The sequence below is a fragment of the Manis javanica genome, chromosome 17 (genome assembly GCF_040802235.1).
Source record: "Manis javanica isolate MJ-LG chromosome 17, MJ_LKY, whole genome shotgun sequence".
Lineage (NCBI taxonomy): Eukaryota > Metazoa > Chordata > Mammalia > Pholidota > Manidae > Manis > Manis javanica.
The window spans coordinates 23523778-23551327 of NC_133172.1; the positions used below are offsets into that span (position 1 = coordinate 23523778).

General features: G+C 43.8%; 1 protein-coding gene across 9 annotated transcripts in view; it reads right to left on the reverse strand.

Annotated features, from left to right (window-relative positions):
• Window positions 1–27550, reverse strand: part of ZNF536 (zinc finger protein 536) — a 432301-nt gene that overhangs the window by 241365 nt on the left and 163386 nt on the right. Inside the window, exon 4 of one of the 9 annotated variants that reach the window (XM_073225549.1) lies at window positions 6529–6604. The exons of the other annotated variants lie outside the window; for them this stretch is intronic. The gene's annotated coding sequence lies outside the window, so the exon portion shown is untranslated. The remainder of the gene's footprint in view (window positions 1–6528; window positions 6605–27550) is intronic. 9 annotated transcript variants of the gene reach the window in all.

Below are 27550 nucleotides of genomic sequence, written 5' to 3' on the forward strand. Positions count from 1 at the left end.
AAACACAACCCATAAAGAAGGCTAGCCCCAAAGGAGAACCACTTTCACCCCAACCTCAGTGCACCCAAACTCAGCTTTTGCACAAGTCCATGAACATCAACAATCAGAATTCGTCAGAGTTGGGAGGGTCTCGGGCTAACACCCAGAACCTGGGGGTCCAGAAACAGCCCAGGGAGAGCCACCCCCACCACTGGCTCTTTCATTATATATGTCCCTGGTGTCCATCCCAGCTTGGGCCACCACTGATGGCCCAGCTGCTGGGCACTAGGAGACAGAGAGCAACTATCTCCTTCAGAACTTGACCACCCATCATGGGACCCAAGAGCACTCAGAATTTCAGCAGAGCTTGCAGCTCCCACGGAGATTCTCTGAGGATTCGGGCCATCGGCCCCTCGAATGAGCCCAGGTGGAGCCTGTAGAGAGCACCAGAGTGAGATAGGGTTGCAACAGACGATCATATCAGAAGGCTCTGTGGGTCCAAACACCCTGTGGTTCCACAAGCAGGTGCAGGCACTCAGATGGGTCAGTCATAATCACTGCCAGCCACCAGAGTCAGAACAAGAAAGGGGAGCCTGAGTTCTTGGAAAGAGCATGGAGTAATTGGTGTGCTGTCCCTGGGCCAAAGCAGCAGAGGCAGGAACAGCTGGCCCCAGGCCCAGCCTGGAACTCACAAAACCTGGGTCAGCCCCAATTTCTCCAGCCTTGACACTTCACCCATCCAGAATTCATTCACCCCTTATCTTAGTCATTCAATAAATACTTGCCAAGGGGCTTCTATGTAACTGCCCTCAAGGGCCTCTGGGTCTGACAGGCCAGAGTAGACAAAGGCCACTAATAATAGGGAAGCAATGAAAAAAAACCCACAGAGGCTGAATCCAAAGTTCAGCAAAAGAAAAAACCAGTGCAGCTGCTGGATTTGTGTGCAGGAGTGCATGTGTGTGCACAGGCTGGGGGCAGGGATTCCCTGGGTGGTAGCACTCTAGAAACTGACACAGATGCACACCCTGGGAAACTAGGGGATAATTTATCTTACTGATAGGCGACTGGACCCAACTGCAGCCCTAAGAGCTCAGGGGGCCAGGGAGGTGAGATGCCTGAAGGGGCTTGTTGTTCTGATGGAAGGTGTCATTACTCCCTTCCCCCAGCCCTTGGGCAGCAAGCACAGGGAGAGCGTCTTCTCTCTGTGGGACCACGCTGTCCCTTCACAGGCCTCACAGTGAGTGTCTGTCAGTGTCCCTGGCTGGGCCTACTGCGCAGGTCACTCCCCACATCCTGACATCCATATGCAACACGGCCCCCACATGGTCACCAACACTGGGGAACACTACCTAAGGCCCAACGCCCCCCTTCACTCCCCAGCCCTGGCTCTGGACCCATTAGCCCAGGATACAACAGCCATGATCCTGGCCCACCTGGGATGAAGGCAGTGGGCATCCAGGACCTCCTGAGGAACCTCTACAGTAACTCCTCTGACCCTCTCACTCAGGTAAGAAATCACTTAGCACAATTAAGAGGAAGTTAACAAACTACCAAACTGTGAGAACAGCTTGCCCCTGGCCTTCAGCTCCCGGCCCCAGCCTAAAGGATATCTACTAGAAGATCAATAAAGCCTGGTTGACTGATGGAAGGAACCAATGCATATGTAATTGACCTTAACTGTGGAGAGGCAGCCGGATGCCCTTACTGAGCCTGGACAGTTAAGAGGCCACTTAAACAGCTGAATATGATACAACATTCCTTCCAACAGGGAAACGTACAACATTCCACGGCAGTCATGATCATTCCTGAGCCCCAGGGTCATGGTGGGGCATTCCTGGCACTCAACACAACTGCCAGTATTGATGAAGAACCAGGCTGGGCCCAGCACCCCACCTCTGGACGCAGGCACGGGCCCCAGCTGAAAGCTTCTGAAGGCTACAGCTTTTCTTCTCGAGCTGTGGCAATTAAACATTTCATGACGAGGGTATTCTCAGAGTATGAAGCCCACAATTGGGTGCACAGATTATCAAAATACATTCTGTCTCTTCATTCCCATCATTGCAGGCATAGTGAGCCAGTCAGCTGCCTTTGAGGGTGTTAATGGATATTTTGATTTTGTGCTTCTGTCTTAAGACTATTTCCTGTGATATCAATGACGAAAGTTTTCACTTAACTCTTCCAATAGAGAACCTAATTGTATCTTTCTCTTAAAATGAAATTTAAAACTATCAGGACACCAGAAATGCCAGCTGCTACGAGTCTATATAAATTTTACACAAAAACATAGCTTCATTTTGCTAGCACAGAAAGAAAAGTAATCTTATGAATAGGCCAAAAAATATAGATCGTGCCAGTAAGTTGCATAAAAGAGGTTTATCCTTATACCATGAAAAAGAATAGTTGGGGAAATAAAATGACTTTCAAAATAACCATTTCAGCTGGATTTTTAAAAATCAAATATTGTTGTCTAGCCAAGCACAACTAAATATTCCCTTTTTTATCAATGTGGGTAAAAGTGTTGCTTTGGAAAACTTGAAGGAGTCCAGCCTCAGGCCGAGGGGAGGGACTCGGGCTCCCAGCAAGGGCCGCAGTTCTGGGTCTTCCTGGGAGCCATGCCGCAGTGTGTCGTGTGTCATGTGTTGTGCCAGAAGGCAGCACCGCTTTCCGGGGGCTGAGATGACCTGCAGCCCTTTCCTACAGCCCTCCTTGCTTTCTCACACTTTAGGAAAGCAGTAATTAAGACAACTTTACCTAAAATACAATGGCTTTTATTAAATACTATTTTCCAATTGTTGTAGCTCACACTGTTTAACCAAGGTTGTTATAAGCATAATACACTCCTGTTCTGAAATACACAACACCAGACTACTGAACCTTTTCAGGGTCATTAAACAGCTGTAAACATTATTACAAAAATAAACCAGAGATTTCATGCTTACATTTTGGCCTAGAGCTTGCTATGCTGAGCAAGTACATTTTTTCATCTCTTACAATCAACGCTGGTGACATTTGGGCATCCAAACAAATTACATCACAAACATTACTGAGGTGGGCAGGATACTGAATGGTTTATTTGCCAGATGATTAATAGATAAACAGGAGGGCAGTGCGGGTGACCTGTTCCATTTTGACTGATGTGTAGACAATGCTGTGAGACAGGGCCAGAAACAGTTAAATCCTTGCTGAAGTTATTAATGAAAATATGATATTCAAATACGGCTGTGGGGTATGGTGGCTATGTAACCAGGCGAGTCAAGTGGGACAGTCAAACTGCCCAATGTCCCCTCGTGGATGGAGTGTTGGACAAAGTCAGGGCCCTCACTGCCCGAATGGTGAGCTGGACTCAGCTGGGCTGGCTTAGTACATTCTCCCGTGGAGCCCCAGGCAGCTCCCCTACTGGTGGCATGGGAGTTAGAGGACTTAGAAGAAAAAGAAAAAGGAAGTATTATTTCTTTGAGGATTTCAGATGATTTGAAAAATCTCAGAGGCAAAGAGGTCTCTCCAGCATCTTGGTTTTTGGAGTCAGCGTTGAGACTGTAGCCCAGAACTGAAGACAGATAGTGGGCACAACAGATGGGAAAGGAAAACACCACAGAGAGTTCTCCTGCTTATTTTGTCAGGGTAGAGAACTGGTTCGAGTTCCCAGCTCACTATCGGCCTGCACCGCACAAAGCCAGGCAAGCAGATGCTGGGGACAGAATTAAAACCACCTCATATGGTTTTTAAGACCATGGCCTGTCAGCCAGAGTAAGCTCTCAAAGAAATGTCAAATAGCAAAGATAACTGTCGTCATCACCATCTTCATCACCTGCACCATCACCATCCCCATCATCAACGACTAGCCTTCTCCTCCTTCTCCTCACCACCTTTCTCCTCAGCACAGCGCCATGTGCCAACACTGTCTAGGTGCTCCACCACCACGACCTCATTTAGCCTCACACACCCTTAGATGGTAGGTTCTTTACTATTCCCCGGCTATCAGAGGAAACTGAGGTTCAGAAAACATCTGTCCCACAAGGCCACACGACTGGGAAGCCAGACTGCAGGAGTGGGCAGGCTCGCTCCTGACGTCTACACCATGTTCAGTCTTGCTTGCAGGATGCTGACAGCCACACGGCCCTTCATTTGTGAAAAGATGGAAACAAAGGAAGCCACAGCTCAAGGGAAAGCTTAAAGGAGGCCAAGGAGCCAGAGCCCTCACACCCAGTATGCCAGGAAGTGGAAATATGCAGTGCATTCCAGAGGAGGCGACCCAGGGGGCTGGCCAGGGCAGGGCAGGCGCCGGAGGGCACTGTGGATCTAGAAGCGCAGCAGTTCTTTTACTCCCTCTCTGGGGAGAGGGTCACACAAAAATGTATTTATATTATTTTCTTGACATCCACAAGAGCTGTTACATTATTCCATGTTCTTCTGTGCTGTGCCAGGCAGGTTATTCCCCCAACTAGCCTGGAGCAATGGGACGAGAGCAACACCTGAAATCCCATTAACGTACATCCAGTCGCCAGATCTTCCACTATATTGGTTTGATCTCAGACGCTTGTGTGAGCCTCAGTTTCTTTGTTTCTAAGATGGAATGATATTAACTGTCCTACATACTTCACAGGGATTTGAGAAGCAAATGGTATCAAGGGAGAGAAAATGTGGCATTTAAATTATAAAAGGCTGTCCCCATGCAGTTGCCTTTCTCAGGTGCTGACCATAGCATTGAGTATAGATTTCTAGATCGAGAAGGCCCTTCATCTGGGAGCAGAGTTAATGCCAAGAGGTGAAGGGCCTAACCAAGGCACAACAAGGCACAGAAAAGCAGATGATAAAAACTCATGCACTGCCAACTTCATCGGTGTATCTAGGAAGTGGGACCCATATCATTCAATAGTGTGTTTTAATGCCTACATGTGGGAAGAAGTGGGGCAGGCCTAGCCACTTACCAGCGGGACGCAGAGAGGTGGAGACAGATGGACCCAGGAAGACAACAGTCCAGGGCCAAGTGCTGAAAGGAAGGGGTCTACACAGTTTGGTGAGGTGGGGCGCAGCAGGGGAGGGGCACAGGGGGGAAGGAAACTAGGGAGGGCAGTGACGGGGAGGAGGCCAGTCCTTGGCTGAGCCTGGAGGGGCCAGTAGGCAGAGAACAGGAGGAGGGGCCTGTGGGACAGAGGGACCAGCATATGCAAAATGGGCCCTAAGCATGGAATATTCTAGGGGAAGAAGAGAGATGGGGTGGAAGCAGTGGGCCAGGTGCAGACTTGAATGTACAGAGTTTATATTTGGGGCAACACAGGGGTTTATGAAGCTCCTAACAGATCACAGCATAACTTGTACATGTCTCACTGTTGCTGCACCACATTGGCAACTTTCTACCTCATGTAGATCAGAGGAGATGGAGAAACTAAATGATGCTGATAAACTCCTGCACCACAAACCAAACATCTGAGGGCCGAAGTCACTGTGTTCAGGGAGGGCTGCCTGGGCAGCAGGGCAGGGAGTAATTAGAGCTGGAAAGCAGGCCTTGGGTTCACTGCTTCTTGGTACAGCAAGAAAGTGGAAGAACGAGCACTTCCCAAATCTCTGCGCAGCCCACCCCCACCTCTCCAAGTGCGGCAGCTCAGATCCACCCTCCTTGCTCCATCCTAGTGTCACCTACTCTGGGAAGCCTTCATGGATTTGCCCAAGGCTGGAGGTGATCACTCAGTCCCCAGAGTTCCCGTGCAGTTTCTCTGGAGCTGTTAGGACACATTTATGATGCACCTTGATGAACAGCTACCAGAGGTCACATTTCCTGTCCTCCTCTGCTGGAGCTTTGTGAAAGCAGGTGTTTCATCAGCCCCCTGTCTATAGCTCCAGGGGGACCCAGTGCTACCAAAAACCAGTCCTCTAAGTTTCTGATGATCATAGTGCCGGGAAGGGAGGTGGTCCAGAGCACCACAAGAATGCACAGCATTTTGTGAGCAACGGTCCAAGCCACTCCCCCTAGAATCCAGGCCAGGTGCTCCCATTTCTCCCAGATGGGATAATTTAGGAAGGAAATAGCCCCCTAATTCACTGTAATTGATTATCTGAGCTATATCCATCCCATCAAAGAAAGCAACAAAAGCTATATATGTATACTTTTTAATGAATGACCTACATTTAAAATGATACTGCAAAACTGAGAAAGATACTAGCAGTTGTCATGAAGTGTATTGATTATTTTTCTCTCGGTGGCTTTCGCTCTCCCTTTTTGAACAGACATAGTCATGGCAGGAAATTAGATATTTAATCCCCTATTAACCTGCCTCGACTCCCTGCTCAGCCTCAGCCAGCAGCCTCTGCCCTAGAACAAAACGGAGGAGTCGGCACCCACAGGACGCCCCGCAGCCCCTTCCTCCCAGATGCCAGCGGCAGCCAGGACACAAGCCCAGCTACACTTCACCACCCCTTCACCCCTGATTAAAGCCGTTTAAATTTGAGCCCTTCTGGACTATGATATCATGTTGAACAGTTTATTTTCATTTCACAGAAGCTTCAGATTTGATTCAGTGCAAAACTAAATATAATGTAGAATGCACATACGCGAGAGTGATCCAAGAGGGCCTGATTTTGAAATATTCACAGAAGTCAGTCCAGGGAGATTCGTTCACAGGGGCACCTGTCGAAGACATAAGCTCAGATACAAATCATCTCATAAGTACACACAATCATTACTGAGCAAAAAAATCCAGGCTCACCAGCGAAGCCTCTGCTGCTTGCGAGTACTGGGCTCGGGAAAACAGATGGGGCCTGGCCAAGGCCATACCACAGCTTTGGTACTGTCTGACTTTGGGGTTCCCAGTTCAGCATCTCCAGCTCTTGTGCAGGTCCTCAGGCTGCCCTGGCCTGGCCTCTGCTGGGCCAGACTATTGGGAGAGGAGGGAAGATAGGCCTATGAGGTCTCCACCAAACAAGCATAAACATCTGCTGTGGGCAGGCTGCCTGCTGGCCAAGCTCACAGACACGGGGCTGCAGGGAGCTGTGTCCCAGCAATGGGCACCACCACCACATGAAGATGGACTCCAGGGACAGAGACAATAGTTTCAACCAAGATTAGGAAAGAAAAGGGAGCTGCCCAGTTCCCACATGCATGAGGAGGGAGCACCCTCAAGTCCGGCTTGTTTTAAACCTGTTAGTATTTAGAAAGAGGACTCCCAATTCTCAGGGAGCAGATGGGGGGACTTGGTGCCCTTGTGAGCATGTCATTTCCTCTTTCTGGAACACTCTCCCTGCAATCCCACTTGATCCCTGTGCCGTCACCTGGTGACAAATTAAATGCCACCTTGTCCAGGAAGCCCTCCTTGATAGCTCAGGTCCAGGGCAGACCCTCTCCCTTCTGCCTCCACAGTGCCCTTCACAGCAGTTTTTACACTAGCTTGGGTGTGTCTGTATGCTGGTCCAGAAGCTCCATGACAGCAAGGGCTGTGACCATCCATCAGCTTCACTGAGATGCCCCCAGTGCAGGCACAGAGCCAGGCACAGAGGATGCACTTGATAACTATTTGCTGGATGAATGAATTAAGGAGCTTGAGCAAATGCATAAGTGATAGAATGAAGAAATAAATGAAGAAACAGACCAGGCAACAGATGCTGCAGGCCCAGTACACAGCATCCATGGAGAGAAAGGGGAGACCCCGGGGAAGAAGATTCAGACCACAGACAATTCCCAGACCACTAGGGCACACCCTGCTCTCTGTGGCTCAAGGCACAGGTGAGGTGAGAAGTTTGTTTCAGAGAGCCTCATCTCTAACGTCACTACATCCACACAGCTGCTCACACACCTGTGAAGAGTTAGTCCTATTCCCATTCATGGTGAATTACCTGAGTCCCTGTCTCGCCACCTTCTGCCCTTCCTGGGACCTCCAGGGACCCACATCTGACCCAAATCCAGTGCTTTGCACATACTAGGCACTTACAGATTCTGACTGAATGGATTCCATGCCCAGCAACCTGACCTTTATAAACCCCACAGTCTTTTTGACTTCTATTTCCTTGAGCATACTCACACATGCTCATGTGAGCAGTCATTCATTCATTCTGCATTTCCTGACTATGCACCACGTGCCAGGCACTGCATGGAGGTCTGCAGAAAGAAGAATCAGAAACATCCTGTTCTCCAGGAGCTCACCATCAAAAGGGCAAATGGACTAAAACATCAGCCAGAGAAATCAGGGTAACATTTGAGCACCACTCACTTGCAATAGGGTCAGGGGACTGGGAGCTTTCTGAGGGCAACAATCACATCTTGTTCATCTGTCTCTGAATGCCTGGCATAGAGGAGGCCTGGGGGCAGGCTGTACAACACTGCTACTCGCCCTTCCCCAGGCCTGCTCCACTCTGAACCTCTAGGGTGGCACCTCACTCCCCAACCTCAGATCGCATTACCCCAAGGGCCAGTCCTAGCACATATCAGGAATGAGAGGGTCAACTACAGCAGAAGAGAATGCCCTCTCTCTAATACACTCCCCTCCACAGAGCTGTGTTCCCAGTGCCTAGAACAATGCCCAAACACAGCAGACCTGGGAAATATGTGTCAAATGGATGGCTCCCTCCCCAGTGCAAGAGCACTGACCTGCTCTTCCAGCAAGCATCCTGCCATGCCGCGGGCCTGGGCATCCCAGACAACCAGCCGCCCCCATACCTCTACCAGATGGGCCTGCACCCCTGCCTTTGGGGGCTCCTACACCTCCTGGAGCCACACTTGCACCCCAGTCAAGATAGCCATATGATCTCGGGTGCCCCAACCCCTCTGAGCTGCGGATTCCCATCTGTAAACCAAGAGACTGGCTAGGCTGGCCACTACCCTGAGCTACTCCATCTCTCCTCCTGCCTCCTAATTTATGCCTCTGTGGCCCATCTGACAGGGAAGGGACCTTCCAGCCAAGCCCTGATCCCGAACCATCCCCAATCACAGAGAATGGCTGGAGCTGAAGTTCACTGATGCTGAACACAGGGGGAGACATTAAAAATGAAGCAATTAATGCTTCTTTTCTTCAAGGGAGGAAATGCCATTAGTGGGCTGGTCCAGGGCCATCAGCATGTGGCCAGTCCACCTTGCCCTGGATGGGCTATACTACATTATCACCATCATGGCACCAATGTCTTCCCCTGCCCTCCCCTCAGGTGGGTACAAGGTATTTCCTAAGGAGAGGCTTTCTGGGAGCCCCAGGGCATTCATAAACTGCAATAGCTTGGAATGGAGGTATGAACTATACAAGCTGCAAACATTATCTAGAAGGGCACTTGGCAACAGCCAGGCAGCTAGTGTTACTCTTTGGGGTCCCAGAGCAGCCTGTTTCCTGGGATTCTGGGACAGAGGAAAAAGTGGCACTGCTGCTAGAGGTGAACTGTAATCTTATCCCAAAAGAGAGGATGGGCCATGAGCTCCAAGGTGGCACCCTCTCAGTTCTGTGTCTGTGTTGAAAGGGCAATAGTGAGGCTGTTGAGAGAACTGAATGAGGCAACTTACATGACATGCAGGAAGCAGTGGCCACAAGCTCTCTGGAAAGGACCCTGCTGCAGCCTCTACTGCCGCCATGACTACAGAGACGTCTACAGGTCTACACCGCTGGGCCTTCATCATGCCTGGTTACTCTCAGTCCTAGTCAGTCACCGTTCATAAGCCTCCAGCAGTCAAACTCTGCCAAGGCCTATGTGGCAGTTCAAGGGGTTAACAACCTTACTTTTTTTTTTTTTTTTTTAAAGAGCCTGCAGTTAATGAGAAAAAGCTGAACACCTCCATTTGAAATCTGGACAAAAGGTATATGAACAGACAACTTACAGAAGAAATGGAATTTGGCAAATGACCATAAAAACGTCATTCCTAGCCAGCAAGCATAAAACTCAAAACAATAGCAAGGTTCCGTTTTTAAATAATTATATAAAAAATTATGCCCAGACCTTCTGAGGACCCTAAATTGTTTCCACTGAATCATGGCACACTCAACATGGAGCACCAGAGAAGGTAGTCTTTTTCCACAACATCCCTTCCAAAGTCAGACATCAGGGCTATTACAGTGAGCTTCTTGAAAACCACTGACTGTTCCTTCAAGGAAGCCAAGCGAGGGAGGTGAGCATTCCAGAAAGCACTTTCACATCTATGCCTGACATCAAAAGAAACAGAAAAGGTCCTGGTGTTAGAAGCCAAAGCTGTGCTTTCTGCTGTATGCGGAGAAACCTATTCAAAAGCATCACCAGTCCTGCCAAGGAAGCTAAACCGCTAGGGCAGTAGGTTGCATACTGTGGAATACAGCTAGAATCAACCAACTAGCTCCACTTACTGTGGGTGGATGTCCCCAAGCCTAATGCCAGCCTGCTTCTGCCTGCTCTCTCCTGGACCCATGGGGTATCTCCCTTTAAGTACAACTGGCAAAGATCAAACGTTACTGTTTTTCCAGTGGTACAACTAACCACAGTTTAAGCCAAAGACTGCCACCAAATGGCTATCCCCACCCCCACCCAATCTTAATTGCCACTGCTCTCCTCCATGTTCTCTTTGATGACTTGGGGAAAACTTTTCCACTCCATGAGTGAGATGTGTGCACATCTCTCGTTTTGCACAAGGATGCTACATCTGTACAAGGATGCATAGACAAGCTGGAGAAACCTCAGAGATCATCTAGCTCCTAGTCATTTAGTCTGATGTGCCCAATTTATGGATAGGTATACTGATGTGATAAGCTAGGTGATGATCCACCTAAGGTTACATAGCAAGTTAGCAATACATTTCCGTGTCTTACTTCCCATGACTACCTCCTAAGCACTCAAGAAATTTAGTAGATGATAAGTAAACGCTAACTGGCTGGCTGGCTAAGCATGTGGAAGAAAGAAGAAATAAATAGATGGACAGTCCAAACAACAAATTCTGGAATGCCCTTGCCTCTACCCTCTAAGCAGCCAAATGAGGGCCAGCTACAAAAAGACTTCAATAATATACCTCCAAGATCACCCATCTGTCTTTTTTTTTCATAATTCTTTCTCCAATCAGATAATATAAAATTAGGCTCCAGATTATATCATGTTCTGTGTCTAGTGACCACTGGGGTTCTTAAAATCAAGAAGCCTGTTAGCCTGGAGCCTGATCAGCCTCCTGAGCCCAGCACGTGGAGAGAAGCTCATGAACTAGCTGCAGATGCTTGAGTCTCTGCCACCCTCAGGGATGTGAACTCCTCCGACGGAGCCCCTGCAGCGGCTGCAGCCAGTGTACCCAGGACTGAAGAAGGGCAGGATATAGATCCCCCAAGTCTTTCCTGAGAAAGCAAGTAAGAAGAGCAAAGAAGGGGTAGGGGTCAAAGATGCTGCATTTACTTCAGGAGGCAGGAGAGAATGTTTCCGTTCACTCGTTCATGTGTTTGATTTGCATCAAATTACATCAGGTTGATGTGATGTAACATGACATCCCCCCCCACATGAAACACATAAATCAGGGCACCCCATAAATTTAAAGGAATAATAGAGCTCCTTTCCAGGAGTGGCTAATTACTCATAAACAGCAGATATTTTATTGCCATTGGTCAGTAGCAGGTTTTAATAGCCAGAGCATTTTGTAACTCAAACTTTTCATGACACAGGCCTCGGGGAGCCAAGCACCACCTGTTTGTAGCTCCCTTGCATGTTACAAAGACCTTGCCAAGGTAGCTAGCTCACTTCTGGGGAGGCACCACAGCCACACAGCTGGGGTGTGTTACCAGCATCGTCTACTACAGCTCTGCTGGGAGGGAAACCAGGCCTTGAAGCCAACCCCCTGCCTGGGAAGGGGCTCCCTGAAAACAGGAATCTGTGCTCACTTGGGAATTTAGTATGGTCTGGGACTTCCTGCGCATTCATGGGGAGGTTTCCTGCTCTCCCCACGGGGAGCAAAGTTAACCAGGTCCAGACACCTCCCCAGTTGCAGAAGCTTGACAGACAGTTCCCACTACCATACCTACTACAGGCCCTGCCTTGGGGATACCCCTTTTCTTCTCAGCCCTGGGGCTTGGGTGGGGTGTAGCCAACCCCCAGACTCTAATTGTGAATTAATTTGAACTCTGGCATTGGTAATAAGATCAGCAAGCTCAGCAAGTGACCTAATTCAAGCCACAGAGAGTGAGAGTTAGGGCTTGTCAGTGAGCTACAGATGCTTCAGATACTCTCCACTTATGTCTGCAGCTTCAGCAGCCATTTTGCTACCAAGATTCTGAAACTGCTTGGGGGTGGGAGTAGGAGTATAGCACCCTGGAACAAGGCCAGTGCCCAAGAGGCAGAGGAGGGAAGTCTGCTGTTCATAATTTGAGCTTCTGGATCAAATGGCACCTGAAGCTGAGCCATTTACATACTATGTAATTAATTGAGCCAATACAATCTTCTGGTGCTTTAAGCTTGTTTGGGTTGAATTTCCTTATCACTTGAAACCAGGGGCTGATAAAAGACTCCACTCTCCCTTCCAGATACCCCCAGTGCCTCTCAGCTTCTACTCGGTTTGTCCAGCCTCTGCCCATTCCAGGAGTATACCAACTCACTCCCGTCTTTGCTCTCTTCTACTGAGTTCATTCAAACCTAGGCCAGCCACACCAGAAGTCTCTGTGTACACCCCGGTGTACTCCATGTACACCCAGTCGCTCCCTGGCCTGGGTTCCTCTGGAACTGTCTAGTATGAAGTGAAAGAGGAAGGCTGAGCCTTCTCCTATGTGCCCTGGACAAAGAATTAACACTCCACAATGGGCACAGAGAATGCATTCCTTACCCTGCCCAAGGGACCTGGAATTCCACCATGAGTCTTTCACATAGGGCTTTTCTTATTTGCTGCAAGGAAGACTGATTTGATATAAATTTAGTCAGGACAGTCCAGACTTCAGAAAGTCTGTATAGATTTAATAGGCTCCTTCTCAGCAGAGAGCCTTTGCCCATGCTGCTCCTCCTGTATCGGTCACCAGCCCACCTTGGGTAACTTCTCCTTTAGATCAACAGCTGAATGTTACCTTCCCAGGAATGCCCCACAGTGTCCCCAGGCCCTAGAAGCTCTGTTGCCCATCCTCAGACCTTTGCATGCTCAGCTGATTGTGCTACCTGTGCTCAACACAGATGTCCACTGGCTGAAAGGAATGGGAAACCCCAGATTGTTGGGTGTTGCTTGGGTTTAATGGTTTATGCAGCACTTCCTCGTCCACCATTCCCCTCCCTCCCTCTGTCTACCCTGCATTGGAGGGATTCCTGCCTCCTCTTCACTGCACAGAGAACCCCAGAGGGACCAGGCTCCAACCCAGTGCTTCTGTTCCTGGTGCAGGTGCCCCGACAGCCTGCTGTATAGTGCATGTCCGTGAGTGCGGGGCATCTGGACACTTGGAGCCAAAAACGGGGCACCATGGAGCAGGCGGACTCCTAAAGGGAGAAAAACAATGAGCTGCAGCCGGGCCTTGTCTCCAACCATCCTTGTAGCCCAAAGACAAAGTGTCCCTGAGCTGGCATTAGCTAAGGCTCAGGGTGGCCCCCAAGGGCAAATCTCCCCCACCCCTGGTATATTCACTGCAAGTAAGGAGGCAACCCACACTCCGCAAAGCACACAGGACCAAGTGGAGAATCTGTCACCCAGGCCCTGGGAAACTTGCCCTGTGTCTCTTTTTCCAGAGGCCACACTTACACTGGCAGGGAGCCTGAGACCACCCGGGCCTGGCCTCTCATGGAATCCCGGCCATGTTACTGCTTGTCTGCCCGCCCGCCTGCCCCCACCTCCCTGCCACCCTTTGCATGACCACTCCTCTGCCCTGTGCCCTGCCACAGCTGCTGTGGCTGCCAGCCGTGCTCCTACTGCAGCCCCTGGGAGGGAGCCCTGCCCTTGCGTGCCCTTCGCACAGGCTGGGCAGGCCCTCAGTGGCTGGGGACAGATTGAGCAGGCTCTGCAGCGCCTGTCATCTCACTCCAGAAACCCAGCTGGCCAGGGACCAGCATGTGTAACCTCTGATCTACGAAATTGCTTGTTCACCCTAAGCATCCCTCTACTCCACAGGCCCCAATCCCAGCAGCAACAGAGAGAAGGGATTTATAGTTCCACTCATTCATTCACTTAACCTGGCACAGAAAAGCTACTGGCTGAGCTTCTGCCTCCCTCATTAGCCATACATTCTGCAATGGTAGTGACAACATGCTGAACTGTCATATCCCTAATGTCATATCCTGAGTGCTGGGGACACCCAATTGACTTTTTTGTTTAAATTTTTTATTGTGAAATACACAGAATATTCTTAATAAATATTAAGTGGATGGGATGGATGGATGGATGGATGGATGGATGGATGGATGGATGGATGGATGGATGGATGGATAAATGAATGGATGTGGGGATGGATGGATAGATAAATGAGTGGATGGATGGGCAGATGTATGCATGGACAGATGCAATGAATGAGTATCTTCTGTGTGTTAGGTACTATGAGAACTGTGGAGATAAACCCAGACAGTGCTCTGACAGAAAGGAACAGAATCTCTGCCTGATACCAAAACAGGGCAGGAAGAGCAGAGAAAGTGCTCCCTAAGAATATACTGTTGCAAAAAGCTGTCAGAGTATTCAGAGAAGGGTGATGAAAAAACAATCAGAATCCATCATAGTGTTACTTATCATCTGGTAAACTCTTCTTCAGGCAGCAAGGCCCTTAGGTTCTTCCTAGGAAAACTAGTAATTCCAATGAGGAGAGAGGTGGCTCTACTGGGAGATCCTTCTGGCATACTTTCCTGAGGCTTGAATCCATTTTAAACCTCCAGGGTCAATGTGGCCCATCTTCGGGGGTTTTTCTGCAAAGTTCTGCTTCCTAAAATCCTAAACTCTCCAGTAGCTCAGGATCCCCTCATCTATTTCAGAAATAAATAGAATAAAAAGTTTAAAGGGGTCTGACACACCAGTGTTCCCAATTGCAAGCACCCACAGGTCACCTCCCTGATGCTTTTTGCTATGGAGCTGTACTGCAATAAACTACGTTCACGTTTTTGCCACATTTTTGTACCCCTGCTAATATTTTTTTAATTAATTCACTATTTTTTACTTTAATGCATTTAAAAGGAAACTATATCATTACCCTAAATGGAAATTTGTATCACTTGCTCTAAATTAAAGGTAATTATTAAAATAAATAAAGCTAGAACAATGTTATTAAATTCTGGCTGAATACTGCTGCCTGCAGCAGGCTCTGGCCCAAGGCCTGCTCCTTCTTACACGGGGAGGTTCACAAAGGTAGAGAGGGTGTTAAAGACATCCTGGGAACCAACGGGGATTCCTCTGGGGTGGGGGGCTAGGGGAGCATGACTGGGAGATTTGTCGTTCACCCTGTAACCTCAGTTATTTTATGTGGGGGTCCCTGTAACCTCCTGAAGCTGCGTGGACACCCAGTGTCAGGGCAGCCCCTCCTTCAGCCAGGGAGAGCCTTCAGATCAGAGTGGATAAAGACATCCTTAGAAGTTCTGAATAAATGGAAATTAATTGACCTTTACTCTCCACTAAAGAAAAAACTTAATTTGAAAGTAAGCCGACTCCCTTCTCTGCCTCTTGGGGCCCCCCCACCCCCACCACCTGTCTCTGACCCTATTCCCTCCAAAGCCCATGGAGTACTGTCAGGGTCAGGGGCCTGTTCCAGTTTCCAGTGAAGACCAGGAGCCTTGCTCTTCTGAGCCCCCAGGCCGGGCCAGCAGGTGGTCTCCTCTGTCCTTCCCTCAGGACGTCCTCACCCGTGGGATAGCTGACGAGAGAGCCCTGTGTCCCTGTAAGTTCACAGGAAAGAAGTATCCTGTCTGTTATAAATCACCACCTTCGGTTGCAAGTGAAGAAGACACAGTGATATAAACCAAAAAACAAATGTGTATAATCACTGCGTTTGTATGAAGGATGGTTAAGTTCTCCTTGCACTCAGAACTGGGCCCCACTGGGTTAGCCACGGACTTTTCTCTGAAAGATAAAGATTCTGAAAACAGCAAAGAAGTTCTGAGACTGGATCCTGAAAATCTACCTTGTTTTTCTCTTTCAAGAGAGGAACATTTCAAACAGCCATAAAACCTTTATAAGAACAACTAAATAGAAGGGATTTAGCTTCACAATGAACCACACTCTTTCCTCAAAGGGTGCAAAAGAGAATTTAGGATGTTTTTTAAAAGAGATTTTGTTTTTCCTGATATTGCTTGAGCTGATGCTTCTGACGCCAGAGATTATCTGTGCAGCAGCCGGGCTTGTTGTAATTAACACACAAGTAGCAGCTCCACTTCCTAGTAATATATTTTCCTAAGACTTTGATGATGCTGAGAGATTTTGAATCCCACATTGCAGACTTTGAAGAAACTGTACTGGATAGAGACACCTTAGATGAAATTGAAAATAACTTGAGTTTAATATGCCTCCCCAGGAGCCTTATGGAAAGAACGGGTTAAAGATGTCTGAGCACACTGTGGATTCGAGAGAGGAAAGTTGGTCTTGCAGGGCCTGCCAAAGCGTGCAAGCTGTGACTGGGCCTTCTTCTTTAGGGGGCATTTTGGCCCCTGAGTATCTTCTTTGGTCTCAGACATAAATGACTTCCTTAAAGGATTTAATTAATTCTTAAATGTGCACAGAGCTCATGAGCACAAACATTAACTTGTTAAAAGCATTAAGCCAGATTCTGTTCTCAGCCACTCACAGGCAGCTCCCTGTGACATCCATGGAAGTGTCCTATGCAGGCTGAGCCCCACAGTTGCCTGGCACCCTTGCTGCCCAGCTCCTGCAAGCACCAGGCCATGAGTCATGTTGGGGCCTGCAACGTAGTGGCCTCTGCCGTAGGCCCCAGAAGAACACCAGGGAAGAGCTCTGTCCCTCTCTGCTCCACTTTCTTTCCTCTTCGCTGAGCTCTCCGGACCTCTGATGGCTTCTCTGTGCCTAGTAAGGACACTGAAGAGCAGAGGACATGTTGAGAGTCCTGCTTGGATGGGGTGAGCTGCAGTGAGTGGGGCCTCACACAGAGGCCTCCCCAGATGTGAGCACATTAGGAAAGTAAACACGCTGCCTCTTTGTAGACCTAGTCCAACCCTTGCCTTCTCCACGACGCCCCTACCCTCCTCCCATCTGTTCCTCATGCTGATGGGTTCATTTATAGAGCCAGCTCTCATTTTGTTCACTGCTCAAGTTTCCTTTATGTTACCTATCTTGGGTGGAATCTGATTCAAAGTAGCAAAGAACATTTATCACCTATAAAATAGGCCATACACACAGACACACACACACAAACACATACCTGTGTTTGTGTACATAGGTATGTGTGTGTTTTAATGACAACATCTGCTGCTGCTAACACATAAGGGATATTCTCATACATAGTGTTGGAAGGGATATAAATTGGTACTATTTTTCTGAAAGTAGTTTAGCAATATATATAAAAAAATCTCAAAAAATATTAATAACAGATGACTCAGTTTTCTACTTCTAAAACAAACCTAGAATGCTATCAGATGTGAAGACAAAAGTGTGCTGGAATGCTACTTACAGTAACAAAAGACAGAGTTGACCTAAATGTCCAGGAGTTCGGAAATGGTTACACAAATGCTGTTACAGATACTGTGCATTAAAATCATGGGTCTCAAAAGATAGTTCAAAGGTGGGGAAATGCTCAAGATATAATTTTAAGTGAAACAATATTGTGATTACAGACTGATTCTAATTCAGAAAAAGTAAAATATATGTGTGTAGAAAACAATGAAAGGAAATATAAAAAAATGTTAAACTATTATCTCTGAAGGGGGTGGGATTAAATCTCTTCGGAATATTATTGTGTATTTTCCAAATTACTTCATGGGCATGCATCATTTCTCTAACCGGAAAAATATAGAAGTTATTTTTGTAAAGAAAGCTAGCAGGGAAGAAAACGAACCTCCTTTTGGTAGGGATCAATTTTCAACACTTTCAAAAAAGGTTTCGGATAACTGGCCATATATATAGTTTGCATTGGAATTAAATAAATTGAGATTTTAAAATAATAATAAGCCTCACAATGATGAAAGTGTTTTAATTACACAATGTTGATTAAAATGCGATTCCCAGAAGCAGTGCTTTAAGGTGGTTGTATGAAGGACACAGGCACCTTCCGAGTCGGTCCACGGTCACAGAAGCCTCCCCAACCCCACACCACCCCCCACTTTAAAGGAACCACCTATGTCCCATCTTTGCCCATCCCTAGGCACAATGCCTAGAACACAGCAGATGTTCCAAAATATAATTGAAGTGAATGAATAAAGACTCTTTCTCATGAAGAAGTGGACACAAGCTTAATGTATTGTCCCTTCTGGGATATTTAAGGTTTTTACAACAAACCCTGGAAAACTAAATAAACAATTCCATTAAGTTTAAACAATCATTTACTAAGTGTCTACCATTACAGTCAATGGAAAAGAGGACATTAAGTTAATTCCCTCCCATGCATGCTCCACGCATAGCACAGTGTGAATAAATGAGGGCATTCCACCTCAGAAAGGCAGCCTTCTCCAGGGATGTGGAGAAACTACACAGGGAGTAGGAATGGGACGGCGACTTTGTTGTAGAAAGGGTCACCTACCCACCCCCTCGAAAATGTTTCGCAGACATCAGAAAGGACGGCAAAATACCGAAAAATCTATTACAATAGGCCAAACAACAAAATCCACAAGATCATTTTGATAGATGTCAAAAAGGCTTCTAACTAAATTGTGTATTTATTTCTGATTTTTTTTAAATGTTTGGTAATACCAACTTTACATTTTCCTGTATGGCCCCGGAAGATGACTGGTTAGCCAGAGACGGCTAAGATTCCTCAAGGGAGGAACAACCTAAGACAGGCACAGTTGCAGGGGGGCCATCAGGTGAGAAATTGGGGATCAACAGAGGTGAGGCTCAGAACCTCACCCCCCCTGTTTTGAGAGAAATCTTCTGCATCCGTGGATGTTTTGTTGCCCTTGTCTAGCTTGGATTAATACTTAGTCTACAGGCACACACCTGATCATCTACATTTGCCCTCTTACAGCACTAAACTATGTTTTCTACCTTTATCTTGCATCTACCTACCACTTCAGCATTTTATTAAAAATAAAAATAATAATAATAATAAAGGGAGAAATGTGGGATCCACATATAAATCAAGTATAAAAATCAAACGAATATTCATATTTGACCTGATTGTTTATAGGTCATAATGCGTGATCAAAACCGTAAGTTTCTGTGATGAATGCCCTTGCACTGTTCACCATGTAAGAACTTATTCACTATGTAAGAATTCGTTCACCATGTAAGAAGTTGTTCGTTATGCTTCAGAAGATTGGAGACTGACGAGAATTAGGCTTGAGATGGATTAATGATTGTGCATTGAGCATTGACCCCCCTATACAGAATTTTATTGTTGTTAACAACCATTTGATCAATAAATATGAGAGAAGCCCTCTCAAAAAAAAAAAAAAAAAAAGAAAATGTTTGGTAATACAAAAATAAGATCATCAAAGTAGCTATGCCAAAATAATCCCAAGCCCTATGGATAAATACTAAGTAAAACACTAGAGGAATTTTCATTAAAATTATAAACAAACTAAAGATGTAAAGATGCCCTGTCACCACAATTCTTAAATATAGTTATGGAAGTTCTCCAATGCGATTGGCAAAGGAACTCAAAAAAGAACTATAAATAATGGAAATAACAAAAAGTTATCATTACTTTCCAATGATATGCTTGCCCGTTTAGAAAACTCAGTATTAAAAGTTAGAGGGTCAAAATTTAAATAAAATCAGCTGTAGATTATATCAAGGTAGCAACTGGGCACATCTATTCTCCTCTACTCCGCCAAAACCCTAAATATGGCATAAAGCTACTTTTTTCATATTTATGGTAATTTTATAATGGCATTAAAAAACAAGAAAAGGGGTCATCAGCATGCCAGAAATTTTTGGAAAATTTCCAGAAGATGGAAAATAGATGAGGTCAGATTAATAGCAGTAGACTAAAAACACCGCCTCAAACACACTCAGGGGAAGCAACCTGAAAGAAATGAGCTGATCCAGAGAAACTCAGGACTCAGTATGAAAACACAGTGGTAGAACAGAACTTCATTCCCAAAGCTACACACCCAAATACCCCCCTATCAGGGCCTGAAGCTCCTGACCTGAATAGTGTCCTAGAGTAAGGACAGAGGCCTGAAAAGAAGCAGAGAAAAGCTTCAAGTCATTTCTGATAAATGGGAGAACAACATGGAAAGGGAGCTTTGTGAGAAGGCAGGGGTCCTTAGACTCCCACTGCAGAGTGAAAGCCCACTCACTCGCCACTGGGGTGGGGACAGGGTAGGGAGGAAGGCGGACAAGTCCCAGCCGGCCCTCCCTCCTGCCCGCCTTCCCCTAGTGCACATCCTCAAGTGAGTCTGAGTGCTGGAGCTCTCCTAGGTCGGTGAGGAGCCTCAAGCATCGCTCCCATTCCGTGGGGAAGCCTGTCCCATCACAGGCCCACAGAACCATGGAGCAAGTATCTGCCAGCCACCTCACTAAGCCAGTAGTCCTTTACTCAGAAATGTAAGTGACCAAAAAGCTCACTAGGCATATTAGGAAAGCTAAAAACAAACTAACAAAAAAGAATCCAGATAAACTCCAAAAAAGCAGAAGTAATTTAGACAACAGGAACAATTTAATTAAAAATCCTAACTACTATCATTAGAAAGAATAAAGAGAATATTGTACCCACTAAGAGAAAAATGACCACTTGGAAATAGAGCAATTAGAGAAAAAAAAAAGGAAAGGTGTTGGAAATTCAGATTTTGACACACACATTTTTTTTTTAAAAATCAATGAAGTTCTAAAAAACTGAAAAGACATGGCTCAGGCCATATTTCTAACACAGAAAATAACATTGGCAGTAGCACCAAAAATAATAAGAAGAAGAATGGAAAGTGAAGGAGAAAAATTAAGAGAAATAGAGTTATAATCCAGTAGGTCTAATATCTATCTAGCAGAAGTTCTAGAAAGAAAATAAAGCAAGGGTTAAAAAATGATGATGATGATGATGATGATGACAGTAGGAAAAAGAAAGTGTCTGTAGGCTGAAAAAAATAAAAATAGTTGTTTGCAAGAATCCCTCAGGTACTGGGAAATTTTCTAGCAAAAAAGGATTTGCATATGTCGCAATGAAAAGAAATTCCCAATCTCCAAGTGAAAGGCAAAAAATTGTTTAAAAAAAAAGACAGAAAGAAGAAAAAGAAAAGAAATGAGAAGAAAAAAAGAAAACAGCTTACCTACATAATAATGAGAACTAACTTGTCATCAGACTTCTCATCAACAATACTGGACACCTCAAAACAATCCAGGAATATTGTCAAAGGGCTGAGAGAGGTTATTTTGAACCTGGACTTGTATATATAGCATCAAGTGCAAAACAAAAATAACATGTTTTCAGACATGAAGGGACTCAGACTTTCTCCAAAAGAATTACTAAAACAGAAGAAACAAGAATTTAAAATAGGGGTGAACCAAATATCAGTTAAAAATTATATTTAAGTTTAAACAATGAATAGTCACATAATATTAAAAAATATTGAATTAAAATCACTGATAATTTTAACGTGAAAGGAAGGGAAGGGGGTGGGACTGGGGTGAGGTGACAGATAAGATAAAGTAAAAACCAAGCCAAGATGTAGGTCTTGTTGAAGGGAAGATACGGATGCTGAATGTACATGTGCACACACACAAACACACACATTTAAAAGTACATGTTAGAGATTAAATGTTGCCACTATATAAGTATATCTCAGGTATATAATTTCTGAATTAGAAAAGGAAAGAAAGTGTAATAAGGAAAATGCTATCTATACAATCAAAGGGAGAAAAGAATAAATACAACTTGATATAAAATGGTAAAAAGACAACATAAATAAGATGGCAAGAATAAAACCAATCATGTGTGTAAACTTAATAAATGTTCATGGATTAAAATCATGTATAAAAGAGAAAGAATATCAGATGTTGGATTAGGTTAAATACATGTCCACAATCCCTCAATATTATACTCTTTACATGAGAACCAATTTACACATGAAGGTTGAAAACATAGGAATAGAAAAAACATATATGAAACTTAACAAAATAAAAGTAGGTATTGCAATATTATTATCAGAGAAAATATAATTTAAGGCAAAATTATTCAGTAGATAAAGGGGATTTTTATGTCAAAATGGATACTATCTATCAAAAACCTTCAGGAAAGTCATACTCACAAGCTTCTGTGCACTTAACTAACTTTTAAAATCTGTTATGTGAGAATTGGGCTAACATAATGCAAAACTAACAAATCCATCAAGGGAAATGTTACCACATCCTCCCTCAAATATTCACAGAAAAAGCATTTTTTAAAATAAATCGCAAAATAGGAGTATAGTGATAGAGCTCCATACCCAACAAAAATAGAAAATCTTTACACATATCCATGCAACATATCAGAAATTTTACATCTATTAGACCACACATACAAAAATACCTCAGTAAGTTTCCAAAACATGGAAATCACAGTAATTTCAAATTAAAAGTAGAAACAAAATGATAGCAAAAGAAAAAATCCAGGGTGTGGCTAAAGTAGTACTCAAAAGAGATATCATAACCTTAAATGTAATGAATAGAAAGTGAGGATTGAAAACAAATGAACTATGCCTTCAATTACAGAAGCTGATGGAAAAAAAGTAAAAATAAACCCAAAGAAAGAAGGAAGGAATTAATAAAAATAACAGCAGAAACTAATAAAACACTCCCTTTCCCCCAACCCCTGCCCTATTGGAGGCAGAGAGACTCACTAAAGCTGGTTCTTTGAAAAGACTAAGGGAATACACTTGGCAATATAGATAAGAAAAAAGAAAGAAAATACAAGTAAACAACACCAGGATTGAGGAAGGGGAAATAAATTGAGATATAAAGGAAACTTACAATGTATAAGAGAATACAGAGCAACTTTATACCATTAAATTGGCAAATCTGTATTAAAATGAATAATTATTTAGAAAAAATGATCAGCTATGACTCAATGAGAAGTTAAATACCTGAACAAAATAATAACCATAGAAGAAATTTAAAAGGTAATGAGTGGTTATGTTAAGGGAAAAAAAGGCCTAGTCAGTTTTATGCTCATAGTTTACTAGATCCTTCAAAGGAACAGAGCATCTCTGTGTTCATAAACTGTTACAGAGCACAGAACAACAGAAACCTCCCTATTTCTCTCTCTGGGATAGGATAGGCAGTGCTACCAAGTGTAGCACTGAGTGGAAAAAGAGGAAGTACTATTACTAGCTATAGAAGCAATGGGGCAATCTCATTTATAGACATCAATGTAAATATCCTACCAATTCACCATATTATTATCTTACAGGAGAATAACTCTGTTATATCAACAACGTCCCAAAAGTATTTGATAAAATTCAACATTCCTTTCTAACTTATAAAAAGATACATGGCCTACATTACACATTATGTTTGATGGCAGATATTGAAAGCATTCCTGCTAAAGCTAGCAACAAGACACTCTGAAGCCAGTCAATGCAAACAATGATTTTTAAAAAGGAAAAATAAAACATGAGATATGATTATTGACAAAGAACAAACTGTCACTATTAGTAGCTGAAAATGACTACATAAAAATATCTAAAGAATAAACTGTAAAGCTCTCAGTATGGATAAATGTGCAATAAGATGTCAAAGATAAGATCAGTATACTGAAAACAATTGTTTTCCCATACACTGAAAACCAAGTATAAATTATGAGAGGAAATTTTAAACATCCATAAATAATTGTAAGAAATGGACAAGCCCTATATGAAGCAAAACATAAAATTTTACAGGAGGGCATTAAATAAGACCTGGATAAATGAAGAGATATACCATGTTCATAGATGTAAAATGATATTGTAAATAGGTAAATTTTTATTACATTAATCTATAAATCCAAGCCAAATCGCCAATGGGATCATCCATCAAATTTAGCAAATGATATCTAAAATTCATATGAAAAAGAATGTGATATTTGTCAAGTAAATTTTAAGAAGAATAAAGAAAGGACATGCACATTATAAAATGAAAATACAGTAAAAAGATAGTGATTGAAATAGTGTGATATATACAGGAGTAGATAAGTAAGTCAATGGACCAGAGAGAGATAACCTCAAAAGAGACACATGGTTTTAAAAAAGGTGGTGATTCAGATGTGTAGTGAAAGAATAAAATGAGCTATAAATGTGTTGGGACAACGGGCCACCATTTACAAAATCACTTAATACAAAATACTTCACAAAAAAATATTTCTGAAACTAAGCAATCACTGATAAAAATTTTTTGATAAAATTTTCATAATCTTTAGTAAAGGAGACTCAAATGCCTTTTATCAAAAGATAGCATAAGTTTACAGAATTTTTCCACCATACCACACATACAAAGTATGGACATTTATATATAAAGAGCTTCCTGATATTATTAAGGTGAAGAAAGAATAATATGATAAAGTGTGCAAAAATATAAAGGGGAAATTTAAAGAGGAAGTCATATAATGGAATGTTTATTTTTATGAAAATGTTAAGAAATTAAACTTAAAATATTTTTGGTGCATCAGATTGCCAAAGACTAGAGCTTTATTTACACATTTTTGGCAAAGGTGTGAGAGATTGACCACTGTCATACACTATCTGCAGAAATGTAAAAGATAACCCTTTTTAAAAAAGCAATTCAGCAATAGCCATGAAAATTTTAAATATGCATATCCTTCAACCTGACTATGCCACCTGTAGGTATCTATATTATAGAAATACTCCTGCATGTATGTTCCAAAATGTTTATTGCAGTATTTTTCTAATTGTAGAAAAAATGGGAATTATACAATCATTGATCAGTTGGGAAATAGCTAAGTAAGTTATGACATATTCATGTTACAAATAGCTAAGTAAATTATGATGTATCCATATTATGGAATACTGTTGTGATTTAAGAGAATTAAATAGATCTCTATATTCTTAAGTGTAAACATGCTAGTGGTAAATCAGTACATATAGGACTTTCTCACACTGCTAAAAAGAACAGGGGTCCTTTATATCTGTATGTATTTACGTATATACAGACAGAAATACACCAATCAATGATAGTCACTACCTTTGGGGAATGGAGAGGATTAGAGATGAAGGTAGAGGATTAAAGTAAGGCTTTTTGGTTTTTGATTCTATATTTCTCTCATGTGATTTTTAAAACTTGTTTAATTTATATAAAAAAAGTAAATTTTCTATAGATCAGTTGGAAAATTCACAATTTTAAGTATCATTCATAATAGCAAATCATGAATACTATATATGTGTATAATGTATGTAGATAAAACTTCGCTCTAATAATACATATCAAAATAAATACTGGATGGATTAAAGATTTATATTTTAAAATAAGACTGTAAATACATAAGAAGGTGAGTTAGGAGCATATAATGGGGTAAGAAATTATTTTCAAAGCATGACACCATAGACAGCAAAGGAACAGATTAAAAGATTTGATCACTTAAATCCCTTTATCTCATTAAAAAACGCATGTACAAACTTAAAAGGCAAGTGAAAAACTTGGAAGGAACAATTACCAGATATGTTAAAAGACAAAGCGTTAATATATTTGATGTATGAAGAGACCCTACAATTGCAAAGAAAACTTAAAATACCCAGAAGGAAAGTACACAGAGGGCATAAACAGGTAATTCACCAGAGAGGAACTACAGACATTCCACTAAAGATCTACAGAGATATATATATAGAGAGAGAGAGAAATTGATAACTACATAAAATAGATACATGTATATATCAAGGTCAAGAAATGAAAAGTAAAATGAGACACTTTCCATACCAAATTGATATTACTCTGTTAAAAATACTCAGTATTGTCAGAATATAAGGAAAAGGGCACTGTTAGAATTTGTGTGTCTTGGGAATGGAAGGTAATAATTTGACATGACATGCCTGAAAGAGCAATTTGGAAACAGAACTTTTTAAATGTGCATTGCCTTTAACCTGGAAATTCCACATCTAGGCATTAAACCCAAGGAAATAATTCAGAATGTGTACAAAAAATTAACTAAAATGATGTTCATCAAAGTGTCATTTACAAATAAAGTGCAACTAGATTGCCCTTCCTCCTTGTCTCTGCCAGGGGAGGGAGAGATGGAGGTGGGGAGACCAGGTATTTGGAAGAAGATTTAGGAAGGATGCCTCCCAAGGATAAGTGCATTAGAAAAGAGAGCTCTGCAAGATTAGGAGGCTTGAGATACCTTTCAGGAGAACAAAGTATTAAAGTTATGCCAGCAGGGCTATTGACAGGATATAAACTTTCCAATTTCAAAACCTCTGACTTTCATGTTATTCATTCACTCATCCATTCAACAAATATTTAATGAGCAACTACTCTATGCCAGACACTTTCTAGATACCAGAGATGGATGGATAAATAGAAAGATAGTGATAGAAAAATCTGCCTTCTAGACCAGAACACTGGGCCCATGACAGATACCAAAGGGCAGGCTGGCAAGAGACCCAAGAGGGAAGCACAGGCTTGAATGGCTCAGTGCCCTTCAAGGAGCTTTCCAGAAGGCCCTGGTCTGCGGGCTTATTGGTCTGTCCAACCTGAAGTTAGGAGCTGTGATGTGGTTTCCTGGGGCTCCTTTCAGTCACATGCTAGACAGACTCCCAGCTCAGGGAGCAGCTAGGAGCATGAGAGTAATGGGGGCAGCCGCAGGAGTAACCAACACTTTGTGTGCACTTAATGCTGTTCAGTGTGCCTTCACTTAATCCTTACAACTTTATCAGACAACTTTACTGCTATCATACCACTTAATAACTGAGGAAACAGGCATGGAGCCGTTAAATACCTTGCCCACAGGCACCTATGTGATAACTGGTATTGCAGAAACTGCTTCTGCGCACCATTCATCTACTTACTAAGCTACTCAGGCAGCACTGCAGCTGAGGCAAGTTCCAGTGACATTAAAATAGAGGAATTCAGTGGCTGGAATCTATACCTGGGCTTAACTCCACATTTCCTCAGGGAGTCTGGGCTTCTCAAGCAGACTGGAAGCCCCTGGAGGACAGGGCAGCCTCCTGTGGGCCCAGACCCCAGCCCGTGCACATAAGAGGTAGGCCCTCTGTGAGGCAACACTGGTCTGAAGGCCACTCCACGTGTCATTTTTTCTTTGCAGGACTAGCAGTTGGGAATGTGGGGAAGAACAAACAGTACACTGTGGTAAGGAGATTTTAGATGAACAGCAGAAAAAAAAAAGGAACCCTGGGCCAGTGAAGAGAAAGGCTGAAAGGATTAAGATGTCTGAATTCATCCTAAATTCCCACAAGTTCTTCAACCGAGTGGAGATTCCATTTACAATAATTAGCAGATATTCACTGAGGACGTACTGTGTGACCATCCTGTCCCTGGAGGCACCAGCAGGCACCCATCAGAGGCCCAGTGCAGGAAGGCACCACGAGCCAGGGCCAATCAGAGAGCAGCTGGACCCAGAACCAGGAGACTCTGGCCATTAGCAGTACAGCCAAGTTGAGCGGCAGATGGGGCTTGCAGAAGCCAGTGGACTTC